At 37.5% G+C, this 21550-nt stretch overlaps 1 protein-coding gene across 2 annotated transcripts in view; it reads right to left on the bottom strand.

The window, feature by feature from the left end:
• bbox1 (butyrobetaine (gamma), 2-oxoglutarate dioxygenase (gamma-butyrobetaine hydroxylase) 1) overlaps positions 1 to 21342 on the bottom strand; it is a 121105-nt gene extending 99763 nt beyond the window's left edge. Inside the window, exon 1 of one of the 2 annotated variants that reach the window (XM_039753717.1) lies at positions 21239 to 21342. The gene's annotated coding sequence lies outside the window, so the exon portion shown is untranslated. Of the gene's footprint in view, positions 1 to 20939; positions 21022 to 21238 lie in introns of those variants that run through there. The other variant, XM_039753728.1, reaches the window with a different exon arrangement.
• Between the last annotated feature and the right edge of the window lie 208 nt (positions 21343 to 21550).

Below are 21550 nucleotides of genomic sequence, written 5' to 3'. Positions count from 1 at the left end.
AAGAGACAATATATGTGAAAATATAATCGCACTAATGCAATATTATTTGAAAACGAACAGCGTCAGATCGGGTGTGAATTTATGCAGGAACTGGAAATTCTCTGATGGGACCTTCCCCAGGGAAGAAAGTACAGTGTCAGGTGCTCATTCAGTGTAATAGGAACCATAGCACAGAGAGTTGTGTGCACTGCAACAAGTACACGTGTTGTAAATGTAGGAAGGACGGTCCTTGGGTGTGTGGAAACTGTTAATATTTGAATGTGATGATTTTATATAGCACGAAATGAAAATCAGAACTTCTTAGCATTGCACCATGCAAGCTGTCGTATCAATCGCCTACTGATAACTTGATTTCTTTTTCTTCGGTTATACAGGTAGTTTTGAATAAAAGTGCACTTGTTTTGTTTGCTAAATGAAGTGTCTGCGTGCACTTTTCGTGGCATTACACGTGTATTTTTGAGCATGCCCGCTTGAGCATGCTAAACACAGAACATAAGTTGGTGTAAAAGTATAACAAAACAACGGGCAGATGGGGAGTGTCTGATGATTGCATATAGCGCCGAAGTTACTGCTCTTTACCATTCTCTCCTCTGCATGCCCTGGAGTACAAAAGAAACAGAATACAGACGCGCTATAGCTCTGCGTTGTACCACGATGCATACTAACGCACCCCCCAAAGGGTTCTGACACACAGACGCTGGCGAAGCTGCCTTCTTCGTATCTCACCGTCACTTGATTTTCTTTTTATTCAGTTTTATTGAGTGTTCCTGCCAGTCCCCGCATGTTGCTGTATGCTGGATATTTTCACATGTATTGTCTCTTTCTTTCAGGTGTGTAATAGAGAGAAGTGTGTACATTGCTTCTTACAAGAAAAGGCGATGGAAAAAGTGCACTTGAATAAAAGTGCACTTTTGTTATACTTTTACACCAATATATGTTCCTGTGTTTGAACGACACGGGCAGATGGGGAGTGTCTGATTATTGCATACTAGCAAAATACCCGCGCTTCGCAGCGGAGAAGTAGTGTGTTAAAGAAGCAATGAAAAGAAAAGGAAACATTTTGAAAATAACGTAACCTGATTGTCAATGTAATTGTTTTGTCACTGTTGTGAGTGATGAGTGTTGTTGTCATATATATATATATATATATTTACATACACACACATAAACATGTATATATATATACATATCTATACATATACACATATATACATACATATATATCTACATATATACACACACATATATACACATATATATACATATACATACATATCTACATATATACACACACAGCTATTTCGTATCAGTGCAATACGCTGTTTGTTAAAACGGTTGACTCCCGCTCTTACGTGCAATAACAAATCAAATCATTCAGTTGTCTTTGCTCATATGTCATTTTAGAGCTGGACGCCTGGCATCTTTTTTTGGCCACAAGTTCGTTTCTGTTTGGTGTGAGGTTCTGTGTTGTGGAGATTCTCAGGATGGATTGCAGGTGCTCATCAGTGAGGCGACTCCTGTGTGCTGTTTTGTTAGTCTTTATCACTGAGAAGAGCTTCTCACACAGATATGTGCTACCAAACATGCACAAGGTTTGAGCCACATGTAGACGGACTTTTTTTGCTCTTTAAAGTCACCAAAGCGCCGTGCAAACTCAGTGCGCAGTGCGCTCAGTTTATCAGCAAAGTGCGTATTTGGGAACACCGTAGTGACGACTTGGTTTAACATTACTTGGCAACAGGGAAAGTGAGGCAAGGTGCACTGCATTATGGGATCTGTAGTTTATTGTGTTACCAGCGCTTCATATACCCGGGCTTTAATAACAATAATACAGTATATAAAATGATCTCGCCCTTGAGTTTGACACATATGGACTAAATAGAACTTGAAAAGATATATTTTTTCAAATGTGATCGCAATTCAGATAGAGTTGACGCGCACTACAGCCTGCATGCCTCAATTAATCATCCTCCCCTAGCTCTTACTTTTTTACCGTTCATCTAATGAATACACTGAGTATGGCTTTACCAAAACAATCATTGATGGCGAATAAAGTATCCATTATTCGAGTATGTAGAGCGGAATATATATATATATACATATATATATACCCGCGTATCAGCGAGAAGTAGTGTGTTAAAAAGGTAGAAAAAGAAAAGGGAACATTTAAAAAATAACGTAACATGACTGTCAATATACAGTATTTGTTTTGTGAGTGTTACTGAGTGTTGCTGCCATCAAGGATTTGATTATCATTATTTCTTTCAATCAGGTTCGTATTTGTAGGATGTGTTGTGTTCAAGTTACATTCCGTGTTTGTCAATCGTTGTAAAGATGACAGGTTTCATTCATCGATTCGTTTCTTACTGCATCAATAAACAGCTCGTCTTCTTCTTTATCTGAGACCTGACACACTGCATGGACGGGTTTTTTACACTGTCTTCCTTTAGCGGGACATTGACTTTTCCACCGTGTGCTTTGTTTCCACAGTAGCTGCATTTATGAATATGCTTATCAGACGCTTCATATTTTTTGCTGCCTTTTCAATTGTGTAATTCGGTTTTTGTTTGGAACTGTTGCTTTTTATCTGTGCACTGCGCCAGTTCACGTGAGCCACTCGGTGTACTTGCATCGAAGGTTCCCAGCTGTGCTGGTGCCATCTCGTGCTATGTCCATAGCTTTATTTAATGTTACCTTAGTCCTGGCACTTAAAACTTTCTCTCGCAGTTTCGCTGAGTTTGTGTCAAACACCACCATGACCATCTCATCTTCCTCTCCATAAGCACAGTCCTTCACCCGTGAATATTTACCCGTGGCAGTTTGCTATTGGATTGCCGCTGACGGACGGCCTTATATGGGCAGGCACTAAATTACAAACGCCAGCGGCAGCCTGTCTATGAACTTAATTTAAAGTGTAGGTTTACATCGTGCTTTGTTTCCGAAGTAGCAGAACTCATGAATATAGTTGTATATGTCACTCGCTCGCTTCTTATTGTTTCGCTGCCTTCTCAATTATATAATGCATGTTTTCTTGAGCGCTTTTTTGAGGTCTTCCTGGTTTTCTATGTACTGCGTGATTACGTGGGAGGCGTGATGATGTCACACGAAACTCCGCCCCCACGGCGTTGAAGCTCATCTCCATTACAGTAAATGGAGAAAAACTGCTTCCAGTTATGACCATTACGCGTAGAATTTCGATATAAAACCTGCCCAACTTTTGTAAGGAAGCTGTAAGGAATGAACCTGCCAAATTTCAGCCTTCCACCCACACGGGAAGTTGGAGAATTAGTGATGAGTCAGTGAGTGAGTCAGTGAGTGAGTGAGGGCTTTGCCTTTTATTAGTATAGATAGCGCCGAAGTTACTGCTCTTTACCATTCTTTCCTCTGCATGTCCTGGAGTACAAAAGAAACAGCATACAGCAACATGCGGGGACTGGCAGGAACACTCAATAAAACTGAATAAAAAGAAAAGCAAGTGACGGTGAGATACGAAGAAGGCAGCTTCGCCAGCGTTTGTGTGTCAGAACCCAGTTGTTTGGTCGGGCGGGGGGGGGTTAGCGCGTTAGTATGCATCGTGGTACACTGCAGAGCTATAGCGCGTCTTTAGTGAAAACAGCCGTGTCAGATGGGGTTGTATGGATTGATTCTGAACGCGACTGAGAGAATGAAAAGTGAATTAAAAAAAAAGCTAACCTTTACAAGGATCATAAATTGCACCGGCTGTTACAGACTGAAATCAAATGTATGCTTTTATTCTAAAACAGTAAGACTAAGAGCAGTTTACTTCTCAAAACGGAGTGGCGCAGGATCGAACTCGTGACCTTTTGATTCCCAAGCGGGAACTGATTCTATTGAACCACGGAGACAGTTACAATAAACTGCTGTCAATGTCGCATATTAAGGCGGCTTTTTGTTTCGGCAGTTATATTTTTGAATAAAAGTGCAATTGTGTTATTCTTGTGAAAATGTTTCTTTGCTATTTGGACTTCAAGCTTCATACATTATATAGTTTATGCCTACATTTTGTCATCTACTACTAGAATATAAAAAACGTTTCTGTTTTAACAATGTGTTTACACAGATTACTGTAGAAACGGAACAGACATGAAATGCGTGTGTTCCAAATAACGATCTATTATTTCCACTCTAAAACTCCACTTCACTCCCAGACCATCCATATAACTGTGAGCTGGATTAGTTATGTTTGAAAATGTAATGTTATGTACATAATAAGAACAAAAAAGTGTACATCTGTTCTATTGTTCAGCAATGATTTATTTTCTGTAACTTTTTTAAACCAGGTGAACCCTTAGCCAAACTCACCAAACTTGGACACATTTAAAATATAAAATACTGCAACTACAAAAATTACTATTACTGTACTATATAATATAAAATTAAATTAAATTCAATGCTAATCTTACCATTTTAGTGTGCTATTTTGCACACTACTAGTCAATAGTTATAAAGAAAAGTTTTAAATTTAAACTATGAAAGTTATGGAATTTTGTCAATGACCATTCGGACAAAAAGCTACAGGAAAAAATGAAAACTATAGCTACTTAATTAAACTAAAAAATATAGTAAATTCTCAAATCAACAATTATCAGATGTTTGATAGGGTAAGTCCACCACTGCACTAGATAATAGGAATGTCACTTTAATATCCATCACCTTTGAAAAAAATACATGACCTATTTAATTCATTTAAAAAAATCACTCACTTATTTTTTTCAGCAACTTCAGACTTGTAAAAGTACCTTCTGTGTTTTGAATAGAAATGTTTCAACTAGTTATCTCCAATCTATTGATGCCACACTTAGATATCTTGTTGATGTGTAGTCAACAGGAGATCATTTTTAGACTTTGTCCTCTGAAAACTGGTTGGCAAAAAGGAGATACATTTATCTGGGAGTAGTCTATCATTATTTTGCAGGAGAAAATTTACTTTTTGACTTCATAAAATAGATTTTCCTAGGTACAGTTCCCGATCTTGTTTATTTTCCCTTGCACAAAATGAAATGCTTCAACAACCAAAGATCCTGCTTATGAAACAGCATTGGCAATAAAGCCAATTCTGAAAATACATCATTCAAATCTATTAGAACTATGTTTATATAAGTGTTTAGAAATGGGTTAATTATCATATTTATTAGTCTTAGAGTGTTGGTGCTTGTGACAACCTCAGGATATAAACTATACTACAGTCATTTATTCAGTTTTCAATCAGCAGAATATAATTATCTAATGATCCTCAAAATCTGTATGTATGATGTTGGCCGCTCCAGTGTTCAAATATTGTTGATATTTTCAATGAAATTTATTTAAAGAAACTTAATATTAATATGACAAAATCAATCACATCTCTTAATTCATCTAAGGTGATCAAATAGCATGGCTAATTAGACTCTTGTTTAGTATGTTTTCTTTGAAAACCTAGCCTGGGGAGGTTTACTGTGAAATAATTGGACCATTCCAAGTTTTTCTGTACATTTCCCCTGCACAGGATACAGCTATAAAAGTCAGAGAGGAATCCTCTACCACTGTCATATTAGGTGAAATATTGTTCAGTGATTAATAATAACAAAACTTTAGACCCTGAATTTTCCCTAGCCTGCTTAGGCACCAACAGCTTTAAATGACATGTGTATAATATTTTAAAAAAATGTGAAAAAATATAAAATATTGATAACTCTTGAAAAAGAGATAGCACATAGTTAAACTGTTTTCTTTCCTAAAACAAGAATGTAGCAGATTTTACATCAAACAAAAGAAAAAAGCTAGACATTAACAAGAGTATTATGGACACTGAAGGCTTTTTCAGATTATATAATGCAAATAATACAGTAAATAAATAAATCTATTTCACATTTTTCAAATTAAATTTTATTCTAACAGAAAGACAAACTGGTTACACTGTGCAAATGAGCCATTACACTATAAGATACTATGTACAATTACAATATATAACATAGCTCAGGTTGAAAATAAAGGAAGTGAAATATTTTGCTTGCCCTACGGGACTTCATCTAAATACTACCTGTTACCTATCTCTCCTGTGGAAATGTAAAAAGGAATTACAAATGTTTATAAATTATTAATAATTCATTAACTTTAAACCAAGTTACATTTAGTACATAACCATTGTTAGTACAGCAGAAGTTCTTTGTTTTTTCTTTCTAGTGCAAAGAACCCCAAATTACAATTAATCACTTGGAAGACAATATTGCCCCAGTAGGGGTGGCTTTAGAATATGACAAGAACAATGAGGGAAATGCTTGATTAAAGAAAAAGTTAATTGCAATTGGCTGGAATCAAATCAAGATTTAATGCTTGAAAGGCAGGCATACTGACTATCACACCAAAGTCACAACCTGCATGAGGCAGTTTTTCTGTTGATAAATCACACTTTGCCATGGTACTCACTCTTTAGACATAGTAGCCCCATTCCCAGCTTTATCTAGGAAATTGAAGACTACCCTGTAAATTTAAAGTGGGGATAAAATTAATGCATTTAGGTTAAACATGACTAGTACTCCCAATTCGTTATGAAGTCTGAGTTATCTCTTGGGTCACATACTTGGGGATAAAGGGGCCAGGGCCAAAATTAATATGTCAAAAATCTGATTTTTACAGCGTTGAATACAACACAGACCCAGCATCAGGCAGGTATTGATGGTGGCATAATGGTGAAAGATTCTGCTGGAAACTCCAAATTGCAATAAATAACTCTAGAGGCACTAAGGCTCCATTAATGACTGCTTAGGCTCATGAGAAAAATAGAGAGGGAAATGCATGTTTAAAAAAGAAAAAGTAATATAAAGGGTTAGAATTAAATTTGGACTTCTTGGTTAAGTGGGAAGTATGTAAACCATCTGTCATTAGATCACAATGTGGTCTATTTGGTCTATACAAAGCCCTGCATAAACAACAAACAGTGATTGCCCTTTATCGATGCCAGGTTATCTTGACTAGAAAATAGCATGATAGTATAAGATATCCATTATTTAAGTAAATGAAAAACATTCTCTGGCAACAGAAAAAATATTTTATTTCATTATACTTAAACAATTACAGGCATATTGTTGAAAATAGTGTTTAATAGCTTGACACAAAATACAGTTTTATTAACCATTAATTTTTAATTCAGTAAATGCACTGAACAGACATAAGAGTATATGTGTTATAAAACAAACTTAAGAATAAAACAGAATGCATGACATATAAAGTCAAAAGGTAATGCTAATAGAAAAAAATAATGAAAACTCACCAATAAATACCTTTAAAGCAGGCAATGAATAAGGACTTCAGTGCAAGTAATTTACCTTTCTTTAGTAGTTTCTATTTTGTTATTGTACATAAGTATTGATTATTAAACTATTTGACTATGCAGATTAAATCTGAGCTAAAGTACTGCTTCAAACTTACTAGAAGACACAGACCAAAGCACTTAAACTGTACCTAATGCATTATGATCCTATACTGTGCTTGTGCAAAGATGTCTGCCAAGTGCACAAACCCCAGGCAGGGTGCCAACCCACCGCAGGGCACACACACACACCAAGCACACACTAGGGACAATTTAGAATCGCCAATGCACCTAACCTGCATGTCTTTGGACTGTGGGAGGAAACCGGAGCACCCAGATGAAACCCTCGCAGACATGGGGAGAACATTCACACTCCACACAGGGAGGACCCAGGAAGCGAACCCGGGACTCCTAACTGCGAGGCAGCAGCGCTACGCACTGTGCCACTGTGCTGCCCCGCTTTGTAATATAACAGGAAAAATGTTCTTAAAAACATCTGGACTTAGAATTTAGTATAAACAATGATATTGCCTACATTACAAGAGCTGCTACCTCTGGACAACATGTATTAGTCAACAAGTTACTGCTTTGAAATGAGGCAAAATCCTCAAAATCTGTGTAGCTGTAATCATCTGTGACACTACCAGCAACTCATGTTCACAAGCAAGCAGAACTTCCTGCCTTATGCCCAGTGCTGTATGAATAAAGTTTGTCACTCCAAGATCTCCAACGGATTTAGCAGATTGAAGAATGCGTATGTATATTGACACAGATCTACTCACAGGCTAAGTCGAAGTATGCAATAATCCGCCAAAATGAAAGGAGGCACTGCCACTAATGCTGTCATCTTCTTACCCCACAGTGCCAAGAAACCTCCCAGTGAAAGCATTTTATCCAGCCCCTTCTGGTCCAGCCCCCATAAAACCCTGGGTGTCCCGGAAAGAGGCATTATTACTGGCCAGAGCAGCCTGCGAGACGGCGCTCTGATAAAACCAATGTTTTGTTTGATTTCCCATTGAAGGAACACACACCACCAATCATTGTTTCAGTTCTTATTACCTTGTTTTTTTCTGTCTATACTAATAAAAGGCAAAGCCCTCACTGACTGACTGACTGACTGACTGACTGGCTGACTGACTCACTCACTCACTCACTCACTCACTCACTCATCACTAATTATCCAACTTCCCGTGTAGGTAGAAGGCTGAAATTTGGAAGGCTCATTCCCTACAGCTTACTTACAAAAGTTGGATAGGTTTCATTTCGAAATTCTATGCGTAATGGTCATAACTGGAACTTATTTTCGTCCATATACTGTAATAGACTGCAGCTCGATGGCCGTGGAAGGCGGAGTTACGTCTCGCATCATCACACCTCCCACGTAATTGAGTGCCTGCCCATATAAGGTAAATATTCACAGGTGAAGGACTGTGCTTAGCATATTCATAAGTAAAAATATCTGAATCACAAACTGATGTTAATTACTGTATATTTTGTCCATGAATACTTATTAAATAATTCCAAATAGTCTGTCCGCTTCCTTTCATAGCTTTTCCGATGGTTGTGCTGCTTCCAGGCGTGTATTTTCGTATTAAAGCATTTAACCAATCACATTTCAGCCATCATTTGTTGCCAGGCAGAGAGGCCTTTACAATCCGTTCTGCAGGCCCTCTAACACAGAATAAATGTTGATTAACCTGTTGCTTTCATTTATGTTAGGTAGAATGCCCAGAGGGGACTGGGTAGTCTAATGGTCTGGAATCCCTACAGATTTTATTTTTTTCTCCAGCTGTCTGGAGTTTTTTTTGTTTTTTCTGTCCACCCTGGCCATTGGACCTTACTCTTATTCTATGTTAATTAATGTTGACATTTTATTTTCTTACTGTGTCTTATTTCTCTATTCTTCATTATGTAAAGCACTTTGAGCTACTTTTTGAATGAAAATGTGCTATATAAATAAATGTTGTTGTTGCTGTTGTTGCTTCAGCCAATCAGATTTTGAGTTGGTGTCAGTAGGGCCCTCTAGCAGGCATACGGCAACGTCACCGTATTCAGACCCATTGATTGGATAGAAGCCGATATGAGGAACTCTACGAGGCCACTGAACGCACTGCAAGCGCTCCGAGCGCAAGATCCTTGCGTGCACTATGGCCAACTCCATGGCAGGATTCTGGACAAAATTATTTGCCAGACACAGACCAGATTTCAAGACCACGAAAACCTCGAGCCCCAGAAGTTTCGGGAATACAAGAAATATTTCCCGCATGCAGCCTTCTCCAGTTTAACACAAGAGCCACGGAGTGGTTTTTGATCTGTCTCGGCTAAAAACAGAATTGACTGTAATGTATGCTATGGATGATTTTGCAGAAAAATCTCCCACTGATCTCCTTGACTTCCTTCATCAGAAAAACCTGAATGAGAGCATGGGGCGGCTGTTCACATTGGTATATTTGGCGGTGACCATTCCCGTGTATTTTCAGCCCTAAAGCGAATTAAAACTTATGCCAGAAATAAACCAGGGCAGGTTCGACTTTCAGCATTAGCTTCGATGGCGATAGAAAGGGACTTTTTGATGGAAATGAAGCGCCCGGATAATCTGTACAACACAGTAATTGAACTGTTTTTGAGGAAAGAGAGGAAGATGGGTTTTGTTTACAAATAATCCAAATTTTTAGTTAGTACAATGTTGCGATTTTTCCTAAATAATATTGCAAGTTTATGAGTTATTATTTATGTTTTTTATGTGTGTCGTGGCTGTGGCTGCAGTAGAAAGGAACTTGTTCACCCCTGGTTTGTCTATTCAATAAAGGCATTTATTGTGTCTACAGCAGTTATCTATCTGCGATGCAGCGGCTCTTTATACTGTACTAGCAAAATACCCGTGCTTCGCAGCGGAGAAGTAGTGTGTTAAAGAAGTAATGAAAAAGAAAAGGAAACATTTTGAAAATAACGTAACATGATTGTCAATGTAATTGTGTTGTCATTGTCATGAGTGTTGCTGGCATATATATTTATATATATGTTGTAAACGACTTGAAGAGACAGTAATAAATGTTGGGGTTTTGCCGGCCCCGTATATTATACACAAAATAAAGCAGGTCAAAATCATAAACAAACAGTTCATAACGCGACGCCGAGTCCTGGCGTCGCAGCCATTTTATTGGGGAGGAGCCGGAAGTGGAGGAATGCTGGGAAGGACTGTGAGGGAGGATGGGAAGGATGACGTCAGGGCAAGATGGCGGAGGAAGGCGGAAGTGCGCACTGCGGTCAAACCCGGCTATGGAGGAGGGAGGTCTTTTTTCCTATAAGGAAGCAGAGGGAGAAAGTTAATACCCCGCCATTCCCTGCCGGCGAATGTTTTCCCAGGTGCTTTCGAATCCGTCCGCGGCCTCCTACTCGCGCGTGCGTGACAATGTATATGTACAGTATATACATGTATATATATGTATATGTATATATGTATATATATACAGTATATACACACACACACACATATATATATAAACATATATATATACACATCATATATATATATATATATACATATACATACATATATATATACATATATACATATATATATTAGGGGTGGGACTCGATTAAAAAAATTTATCTAATTAATTAGAGGCTGTGTAATAATTAATCTTGATTAATCGTATGTAATCACACATGAAAATTTCCCCCAAATCGCAATTTTTTTTTTTTTAATTAAAAGGGTTTTAGTGGGCGACAGAATCAAATAATAGAAATGGACATGAATATTGTAAACTCAAGCTCTTTTAATTTCTGAAAAAAAAAAATGCTTTTAAACTGCATTTCTATTCAAAACAGAAACAAAAATATCATCCCTGGCTAAAGTTGGGCAGACTTAAAAATAAAGTGGTATTTTAATTACTTTAAGTACATTTTCAGAATGGTATTGTCTTTAAATAATAATAACCAAAATTTCAAAATAAAGTGCAGTTTTTCTTCTTAAAAAATAAGTCAGAAACATAAAAGGTAATTTGACCAGCTTAATCTTTAAACTCTGAGTAACCTTAGCCAAAATTATTTTGTACATTAGGCTAAAACAGTGTGATCATTGAACATTTTGTAATTAGATGTAATTAGAATTACTAATGGTCACGGAAGTCCAATGATCCCCAGTAAGAGCCACAAAGTCCGCTTTCTGTAATGCATCTAATTTTGCTTGCTTTTCAGTGTGCACAAAACCATGCTTTTATCAAGGCTTCCGTCCGGTAGTCTTTTGAAATGAAATTTTCCTCCGATCAGTCGTAGGAACGTGCTTTATTCCGACTCTAACATTTTTGTAGCTCTGATGTGTGCATCAATGTAATCGATGTACCAGGAAATCAATCATGCATTGACAAAAGTTCCCCTTTGGTTGGAATTGAAAGTGTGATTAAATGCGTTATATTTTTTAACATAGTAATGGAGTACATGCATCAAAGCTTCTCAGCTGTGCTTGTGCTAAGAAAAGGAAACATTTTAAAAATAACATAACATGATTCTGCATTAACCGCATATTTTTTCATACGTCTCAAACCAAGGGGATGCGAGGGTAAAATGAATCGAGAAGCGCGCGTACATACTCAGTGCATCCCCTCTCGGGAATCGAACCTCGGATGTCGGCACTAGAGGCAAAGCCTCTACAATTGGGCCACGGCGTGTGGCTTGTCTATTTGAGAGTATGTAGATCGGGGTATATATATACATATATATATATATATATATATATATATATACCCACGTATCGCAGCGGAGAAGTAGTGTGTCAAAGAAGTTATGAAAAAGAAAAGGGAACATTTTAAAAATAACGTAATATAATTGTCAATATACAGTAATTGTTTTGTGAGTGTTATTGAGTGTTGCTGTCATCAAGGATTTGATTATCATTATTTCTTTCAATCAGGTTCGTATTTGTACGATGTGTTGTGTTCAAGTTACATTCCGTGTTTGTCAATCGTTGTAAAGATAACAGGTTTCATTCATCGATTCGTTTCTTACTGCATCAATAAACAGCTCGTCTTCTTCTTTATCTGAGACCTGACACACTGCATGCACGGGTTTTTTTTACACTGTCTTCCTTTAGCGGGACATTGACTTTTTCCACCGTGTGCTTTGTTTCTGCAGTAGCTGCACTTATGAATATGCTTGTATGTATCAGACACTTCATATTTTTTTGCTGCCTTCTCAATTGTGTAATTCGGTTTTTGTTCAGCACTCTTTGGAACTGTTGCTTTTTATCTGTGCACTGCGTCAGTTCACGTGAGCCGCTTGGTGTTCATGCATCGAAGGTTCCCAGCTGTGCTGGTGCCATCTCGTGCGATGTTCATGGCTGTATGTAATGTTAGCTTATACCCGGCACTTAAAAGTTTCTCTCGCAGTTTCGCTGAGTTTGTCCCAAACACCACCCTGACCATCTCATCCTCCTCTGCATAAGCACAATCCTTCACCCGTGAATATTTAGCGGCAGTGTTTCTATTGGATTGCCGCTGAAGGACGGTCTTATATGGGCAGGCACTAAATTACGTGGGAGGTGTAACTCCGCCTCCCACGGCCATCGAGCAGAAGTCTATTATAGTATATGGACGAAAAAATAGGTTCCAGTTATGACCATTACGCATAGAATTTCGAAATGAAACCTGCCCAACTTTTGTAAGTAAGCTGTAAGGAACGAGCCTGCCAACTTTCAGCCTTCTACCTACACGGGAAGTTGGAGAATTAGTGATGAGTGAGTGAGTCAGTCAGTCAGTGAGTGAGTGAGTGAGTAAGTGAGGGCTTTGCCTTTTATTAGTATAGATTTCTGCACATTAAGATGGTTTTAATAACCATAAATTCGTTTTTGAGAGGCGGGTTGATTCAGACGGAGCACTACTGAAGCCCTAAGTGTAAGATGCACAGTCCGCCAATGGACCAGATGATACGTAAATTTGATGAACATTACAACCTGAAAATAAATAAAACTGTTGAGACGTTCACATTATACTTCTCCCAGTGTGTCTCTCTAAATCCTCCGTGCGAGAACATTATCATAAGGCTTAACAATCTTATTGTTACACCTTCTACGTGCACCGAACTGTACTTATTACGAAGTCTTCCTTGCTTTACCGCTGGCTGCTTCTTTCCATTCACTTTCCTAGCTATTTATTTAAACACTTTTCCTTCTCACTTTCCCGCTCCTTCGATGTCTTCTCCCTTTTTGTTCAAAATACGCACCTACTTGCCTTTTTTCAGTCAGCTCCCCTTAAGTCACACCATGGTACGTTTAGCACAAGTTAATACTGGGAATGCCTGTTAAACATCTTACATTCACGAGTAGCGATTTGCGTGGTGAACACTTCGATGAATGAAATCTGTTATCTTTACAACAGTTGACAAACACGGAATGTAACTTCATAACAACACGTCCTCCAAATACGAACCTGATTGAAAGAAATAATGATAATCAAATCCTTGATGACAGCAACACTCACAACAGTCACAAAACAATTACATTGACAATCAGGTTATGTTATTTTTAAAATGTTTCCTTTTCTTTTTCATAACTTCTTTAACACACTACTTTTCCGCTGTGAAACGCGGGTATTTTGCTAGTAAATGAATAAAAGAGAAGACTCAGTTGGTGCACCAAAATTCCCTAACACCGATCTAAGCTGTCAGTCCTGCACCCAGCCATAATATATATGTGGAATCTGTACTTCCCCACAATGCTAAAGGAACCCTCACTAGTGTATACAAGAGATAACTTAACACTGGCAATTTGCCTATGTGCAGTATGTTGGTAAAGTAGGCCTGCTTGTCTTACCAATAAACAATAACATTCCGTAAAAATGTCTGTAGTTGTACATACATTTTTATTAATTGCTGTAAAAAATTGTATAGAAGGATTGCTGACAAAAGTGGATTAAAAGCACTGGCACTGTGGTAACAAGGCTGTACAAAAGTAAAGCTTACGTTCATTATTCTTTGGGATAAAGTGAGTAGCACTATTCATTTTGCCACTGCCTAGAAAAATCAATGCAAACCTAGGGAGAACATGTATCATCCAGACAATAACCTGGCTGCTGATGTCATAGCCATCTGGTACAACTTAGGTAGATGCAAAGACACCCGCTAACATTGCACTAAAGGTCACAAATTACTTAACTTCCTTTTTTCTGGTGTCGACCAGTGGAGTTCTGGAGTTGACACCCTGACAGCCATCAATGACTTGTTAGCCCTATCTTCTTGCAATTGCTCTCCTTACAAAGGTCTTATTTAGAATTCAGTATGTCCTTATCCTCCCCTACAATGCAGGAGAGGCACTTCTAGATGTAAAAATCACAATTGTTCCAAAGAAAGGCATACACTAAAATTTCCAGGTCACATTCATTTTTCATTTGGTTGCCTGGGTCTATTTAGCCTCTGCCTTTGCCATGTGATCTTACTCAGTGCCAAGTGTTGATCAATTGGCAGTTCAACATTTCTCTTTCCCAAATGCGGTTAAACAATTAGGCCTATGTTCAGATGACAGAAAAAAATAATTACTGACTTTTAGACCAAGGTGATCTGATTCCAGATATACTTGTAAACAATCCCTTGCATGAAAATGAAGTTTATTTTTAGAAATTTATTTCCTCACAAACTAAACACACCAGATATCTGTCATAATCCACGCGTCACATTACACCTATTAAGGAAGTAAATAGAGAGTATTCTTCTAAACAACCCACCCACCAAATCCAAAAAGGCTAAATAGTTTCTTACGCACATACACAAAGTTTTTCTTTCTGTAACTTCTCTACTGGTACAAAATCCAAAATCATCACCCAGCTGAGGATTTTCTCTGCCATCTTAAAACAACTCCAGATTAGAAGGAAAACATTCTGAAAGGCTCCCGGCCACAAATCTCTAAATATTTCTGGGTGATGCAAACCCCTTCTCAGCACTGATGTCACAATGAAAGGAGGGTATTAGGGGAGAATAAAAATGTAATAAATACTGTACATTCTCCAGGGCTGCCTTAAATATAGCACCACCACAAAATCTTCTCAGTCTCTGAACACACATATGCAAAAATGTTATATTGAAACAAAAAGTGCTATTATTTTCAACTGTGTTTTTGATCCAATTATACAGTGATTACCATTTGGTACCCTGACACTGTATCATTGTTTGCCTGTTTTATCTTACAAAAGAAAATCAGAAACTATTGATATCACACACGACCAACTCAGGAAACCACTGCTGGCTTTTGTAATGTTTTAAGTAATAGTACCAAATATTAAAAGTGTTATGTATATGAAATAAAGGTAGACTGATAAACCATGGGTAGATGGTGGTGTTTCTCAACATACTTCTTAGGAACCCAAATGATAGTTTATACATCCATCCATCCATCCATTTTCTAACCCGCTGAATCCGAACACAGAGTCACGGGGGTCTGCTGGAGCCAATCCACAGTTTATACAGACTTGTGAAAATAGCAACCATTCCATTACAACACGCCAAAACCTATACTGGCTCTCTTCATTACAGTTAATAGAGCCCTGCACAAGGCAGCCTGCCAGATTTTTTTATGAGCTTGCATGCTGTACATCAGTACTTTATCTTATTTCTTGGAATCAGCATTAAATATGTACAGAAGCTTTCCATCTGAATGACCTTAAACCTAATATATAGCACTTTTTATTTGAAGTAATCTTAGAAAAAAATGTAAAAAGTTGTAACTATTGCAGCTCCTTTTACATCAACTGGAAACTAAGTCAGTAATTATGTTGTAAATGGAACATTAATCCCACTGGCTCCAAGATAATCTTGGAACCTGGGCCCTATAGGACACTTGCATTAAAATCATTAAAACTGCAATTTTTTCTGGAAAAGAGGTTAATGAAATATCATTTTCATTGGCTTAACAATTATCTAGGTGGAGGCAGCCTTTTATTTTTGATGGGTTTTCAGTCATATAATGAGACCGTGAATACCATGGTGCACCTAATAACAGTCATTAGCAATTACTACAACACATTGTAAGTCAAATCATTGTCATGTGTCAAATCTCCCAGTATATTAACCCTTAAATTCTCTGGCATTAATATTCAGTGACTGGCATTAGCTTCATGGTTAAGAAAATAAATGAAATATTAATTTTCATATTCACAGTGGTAAACTCTAGGAGCATACTTTAATGGAGGTGCACTGTGGCTTAGCCAGCACACTGCACCTTTTAATCATTACCATTGTATTTCTGGAAGACACCAAAGAAAACAATGTAAGAACATTAAGTAGATGAATAAATGAGAGATTATCATTTAGTCAATCAAATTTGGTTAGCTAATAGCTACATTGTTCTAATATTTCATTCAGATACTTTGTAAAAGTTATCAAAGTTTCTGCTTTAACTACATGACTTGATAGTGTGTTCCAGATTTCTACAACACCTTGTGTGAAGCAATGCTTCCTGGCTTCAGTTTAATGCACTTCTGCTTAAAGGAATATTACACTCAAAAAATACATATATTTCTTTAAATGTTACTCATCTCATTTATTTTGGAATGATGACAGAAAAAATGTAATTTCAATTTTTCATGTAGGATGGAGGTAAAGAAAGTTTATAATACTATGCAAGCCAAGAGCAAACAATATAAAAAATATCAATGGACAAAAAAAATACATTACTCGTAGTGCTTAATCCACATTCATGTTATTCAGTTGTTTGCTCACGACATGCAAAACACTTGCATTTTTTGCTAAAATACTGTGAAAGAGATACTTTCTTGACCAATGAATACTGGGAAGAGGTAGATCTTTAATTCAAAAATTCAATCCTATGTGAACTGCATTTTCTGTATATGATGTATGCTAATTTTTCCAGTAGGATCTGTTTAGCAATATTTTAACAAAAACTGCATGTGTTTTGGATGTAGTGAGCAAACAACTGGATAACTAGCATGTGGAGATTTTAATATTTTTTTCAAAGGATAGTTATATTGTTGGCAGTTATATAGCATTGATCACAATTGGCTTGTATCATATTATAAATGTTCTTATCTCCATACTTCATGAATACATGGCATTAAAAGATTTTCTTGCCCATAATTAAAAACACATGGGGCAGGTAATATAAAAACATCCTTTTATTTTCACCAGTCTCCTTAACTACATACTTAAATAAATGATAATTTCTGCATAGTCAACTTTATCAATGCCTTTGAGAATTCTGAAGAACGTAATTAGGTCCTAACACAGTCTTCTGTAATGAAGACTAAAAAGGTTTAATAATTTCCTAAGTCTTTCGGAGTAGGACATGTTCCTAAGTCCCAGGATGAACTAGGATTCTGTCCCTTTTTTGTAGGGACCAGAACCATACACAGTACTCAAGATAAAGACTCACTTGTGTTTTATATCTTAACATTGATTTATTTTCAATGGTTTTAAAAAAATAAATGAATGACAGAATGAGAATACTGTGTGAATGTAAACACCTAAATCCAAGAGGATATTTACAGTGTCTTGCATCTTATATTTATAATTAACATTCATACTGCGTGCGTTTTAAACTTTGCCTTTTTCTGCATTAAACTACACCTTCAAAGTATTCACCCAGTTGCAATCTATGTCATTAATATAAATTAGAAAAAGTAACAGTCCAATGATAAACCCCAGAGAGACCCCTGCCAATTAACCAACTTGAAACTCACCTATGTAAGTTACCTCTAATGGCAATACTTTATTTTCTAAATAGTTTCAAAATGAATCTTTGGGTTGGTACTAATATCAATATCAAAGGCTTTTGAAAGTAAGAGTAAATAATGTCATATGCTTCGTTTTTGCCTACTTCTGTAGTTGCTCATACAGAAAATAACAGATAGACTTGACAGGATCTTACTCTCACAAATCCATGCTGGCTGTTATTAAGTATATTATTTTTATTCTCTTCCTATTTGTGTCTTATTATAGTTTTCATAATTTTGCATAGTGCAGATGTATGGCTTATTGGTCTGTAATTACTAGGATCTCTTTTTTCTCCCTTCTTATAGATTACAATTACAAATGCAGCTTTCCAGTTACCAGATACTTCCCCATCTGAATGAACTGTCTGAATATGCTTTAAAAGGTTTATAAATAAAGACTTTAAATTCTTTTAGTGAAACTGGTGAAATTATTACCTAGGGGGGCAGACATGTTGAAATACCTGGGAGTGCAGCTGGATGATAAATTGAACTGGACTGCCAATACTGATGCTCTGTAAAAGAAAGGACAGAGACAACTTTTTTTTTCCTACTTTCTTAGAAGGCTGGCATCTTTCAACATCTGCAATAAGATGCTGCAGATGTTCTATCAGACGATTGTGGTGAGCGCCCTTTTCTACACGGTGGTGTGGTGGGGATGCAGCATAAAAAAGAGAGATGCCTCACACCTGGACAAACTGGTGAGGAAGGCAGGCTCTATTGTAGGCACGGAGCTAGACAGTTGGACATCCGTGGCACAGCGATAGGCGCTGAGCAGGCTCCTGCCAATCATGGAGAATCCACTGCATCCACTGAACAGGATCATATCCAGACAGAAGAGCAGCTTCAGCGACAGACTGCTGTCACTGTCCTGCTCCACTAACAGACTGAGGAGATCATTCCTCCCCCACACCATGTGACTCTTCAATTCCACCCGGGGGAGTAAACTTTATACAAAGTTATTGTCTGTTATATCTGCATTTTTATCACTCTTAAATATTGTTCTTTATGTATGCTGCTGCTGGAGTATGTGAATTTCCCCTTGGGATTAATAAAGTATCTATCTGTCTATCTATCTATCTATCTATCTATCTATCTATCTATCTATCTAACAAGTTGCTGAAGGTCACAAAAAGCATCTACTGTAATTTGAAAAATGAACTGGCAACCTTGTGATTTAAAGCCCATGGCTTTAGTTGCTATTCTTACTGGCAGTGCAAGTGGCTAAAGTGTCAACATACTCTGGATTGGGCATGACAAATAAGTGTTTTAAGAATCCTTCTTCTTTTTTCTTCTGTGTGACTAAAACACTACTAGGCTGGATTTTGTGCATTTTCTTCTAATCCTATATTTATGCAATTGCATTAAAGATGGCCTGCAGTCCTGGCACATCTTACATGTTGCGTCAGTGCGCTGTTTGTCTGTTGAATGTGCAATTAAGTTGGAAACAATTGCTACCACTTGACAGAAGAATCAGTCCACCAATACCTTCCTGACAATCTCTGTTACAATATTAATTTATTCTTTTCAACCATTGCTTATGAAATTCAAAGTCGTGAGTAGCCAGAGCCTAAAACGGCATTAACAATGGTAAAGATGTAATCACCCTTGGACAGAGCGCCAGTGTATTAAAAAGCATTGATCACACAACCAGTTTGGACATTCCAATTAAAATAACACACAATAAACAATGAATTACAATGCACCACCAAAAAGTAGGAATTTGATCTAACAAACTTCCAAACCTTTTATCCAATTCCCAGTATAAAAATGTACTACTGCAACCACTGAGCAGAAAGAATGAGCTAGCCCAGGATAGGGTCCAGTCCACCATGGAGAGAGTGATTTGACAATAACAGAAAGAGTATTGTCCGAGACCCACTGCTGAGATTCAGGCTATGTCCACACTACTATGTTTTTGTTTAAAAATGCAGATATTAGTCTCCATTTTTGCCTTTCATCCACTACTCTGACGATTTTAACCCCTGAAAATGCAGACTTAAGAAAAATGCTTCAGGGTTATATACTTCTAAAAACGCCAGCTCAGCGCTTCAGTGCGGAAAGGTAAAAACGAAGAGTTTTGAAAAACGTAAACTCCAATCGGGCTCTTATTTGTTTATGTTTATTACGTTGCCCTTTCCTCATTGGATTCTGCTCATTACATTACGGGTCACCCTTTACAGAAGAAAACCATATTCCAGAATTTTGGGCACAGAGGAGATGCTTTCTATGGCATTTGTTGTGTTGCTTACATGTTCGCATCTAAATTGTATTTTGTACAGTTTGAATGCTGCGTGCATGCACAAAAGGCAAATAAATTACTAGATACTATAGATTTGCAATAAAGTCAAAGGATTTTTCCACAAACGCACATATCCTCAGTGTAGGTGAAGTTCAACAACATATAAGTTTTCAGTGTTTTTAATTTGGACAGAGTTACTTTTGTAAACATTGTGAAAAAACTAGTGTAGGCAGAGTTTGTTTTCATTTTAAAAACACTGTATTTAAATGAAAATGTAGTAATGTAGATGTAGCCTCAAACTCAGAGCCTACTCTTTACTAGACAGGCACTGTAACCAACTAAATAATGTACCAATTGTAAAATTTGTTTTACCATTACCTTAATTTCCCATAAAGAAGCACTGCCGGCTTTCATTTCATCAATACTTGGTTATGCACCATGGCAAAATTGCAGAAGAACTAGCCAAACAGGTATTAGATACAGACAGCAGAGAGTGTTGTTGATTTTTTTTTTTAATACACACGTCACAAACTTTAAAATAAATGTGATTCACGTGCTGCCATTTAAAAATAAGCTGTTAAACAAAATGTAAAAAACATCTGGAAACTCAATGCAAACTTCACATTTAGTTAATGAGAACATTTATGTCTGATTTTATGCTTCTTATAAGTCTCACCTTATGAAATCTATTCCACTTATAATAAAGTTCACCTTGACAGTAACCTTTAACTGTTATCTCAGCACTGCTTGCCTGCCAGCCGACCCCATCGCGCAGTCGCTCTGACCCTGCAGGCGAGGCCTGAGCGGCCAGCAACGCGCGCGCGCGCTCGCTCGCTCGATCTCCTAGCAGCTGTTTTGGCCGCGAGTTCACGCGCCTATCCATTTTTAACGGTTTTTAATTTGTTCGCGAGGGCCGGATAGGCACAAATCCTATAAAGTACCAATCAAAATAGTAATTACAAACAGACAAGTTACCTGGCTCACGTCGACGTGCACTAACTCCAATGAACTGCTTTAATACAGCTTTATACCAACCGCTCCCTCCGAGCCCTGTGAAGTAGGTGAAAGGTCAGAGATGACGGCGCCCCTCGCGTTTACTAATACTGCTTGCTTTACTTCCGGCCCTGCGGTTTTGCCATCGTCTGTTTCTTTTATTTAACGTCCCACGTCATTCATTAATTATAGAAATATACGTTAATTTTGTAACAGCTTCTTGTAATATTCAGTGTTGCGCTGTACTGCAGGCAAATTCGCGGCTCCAGTTTAAAATGAGTAGCCTGCCTGCGG

The sequence above is a fragment of the Polypterus senegalus genome, chromosome 1 (genome assembly GCF_016835505.1).
Source record: "Polypterus senegalus isolate Bchr_013 chromosome 1, ASM1683550v1, whole genome shotgun sequence".
In the NCBI taxonomy this organism is placed as follows: Eukaryota; Metazoa; Chordata; class Cladistia; order Polypteriformes; family Polypteridae; genus Polypterus; species Polypterus senegalus.
This window is presented reverse-complemented; position numbering and strand designations above follow the sequence as displayed.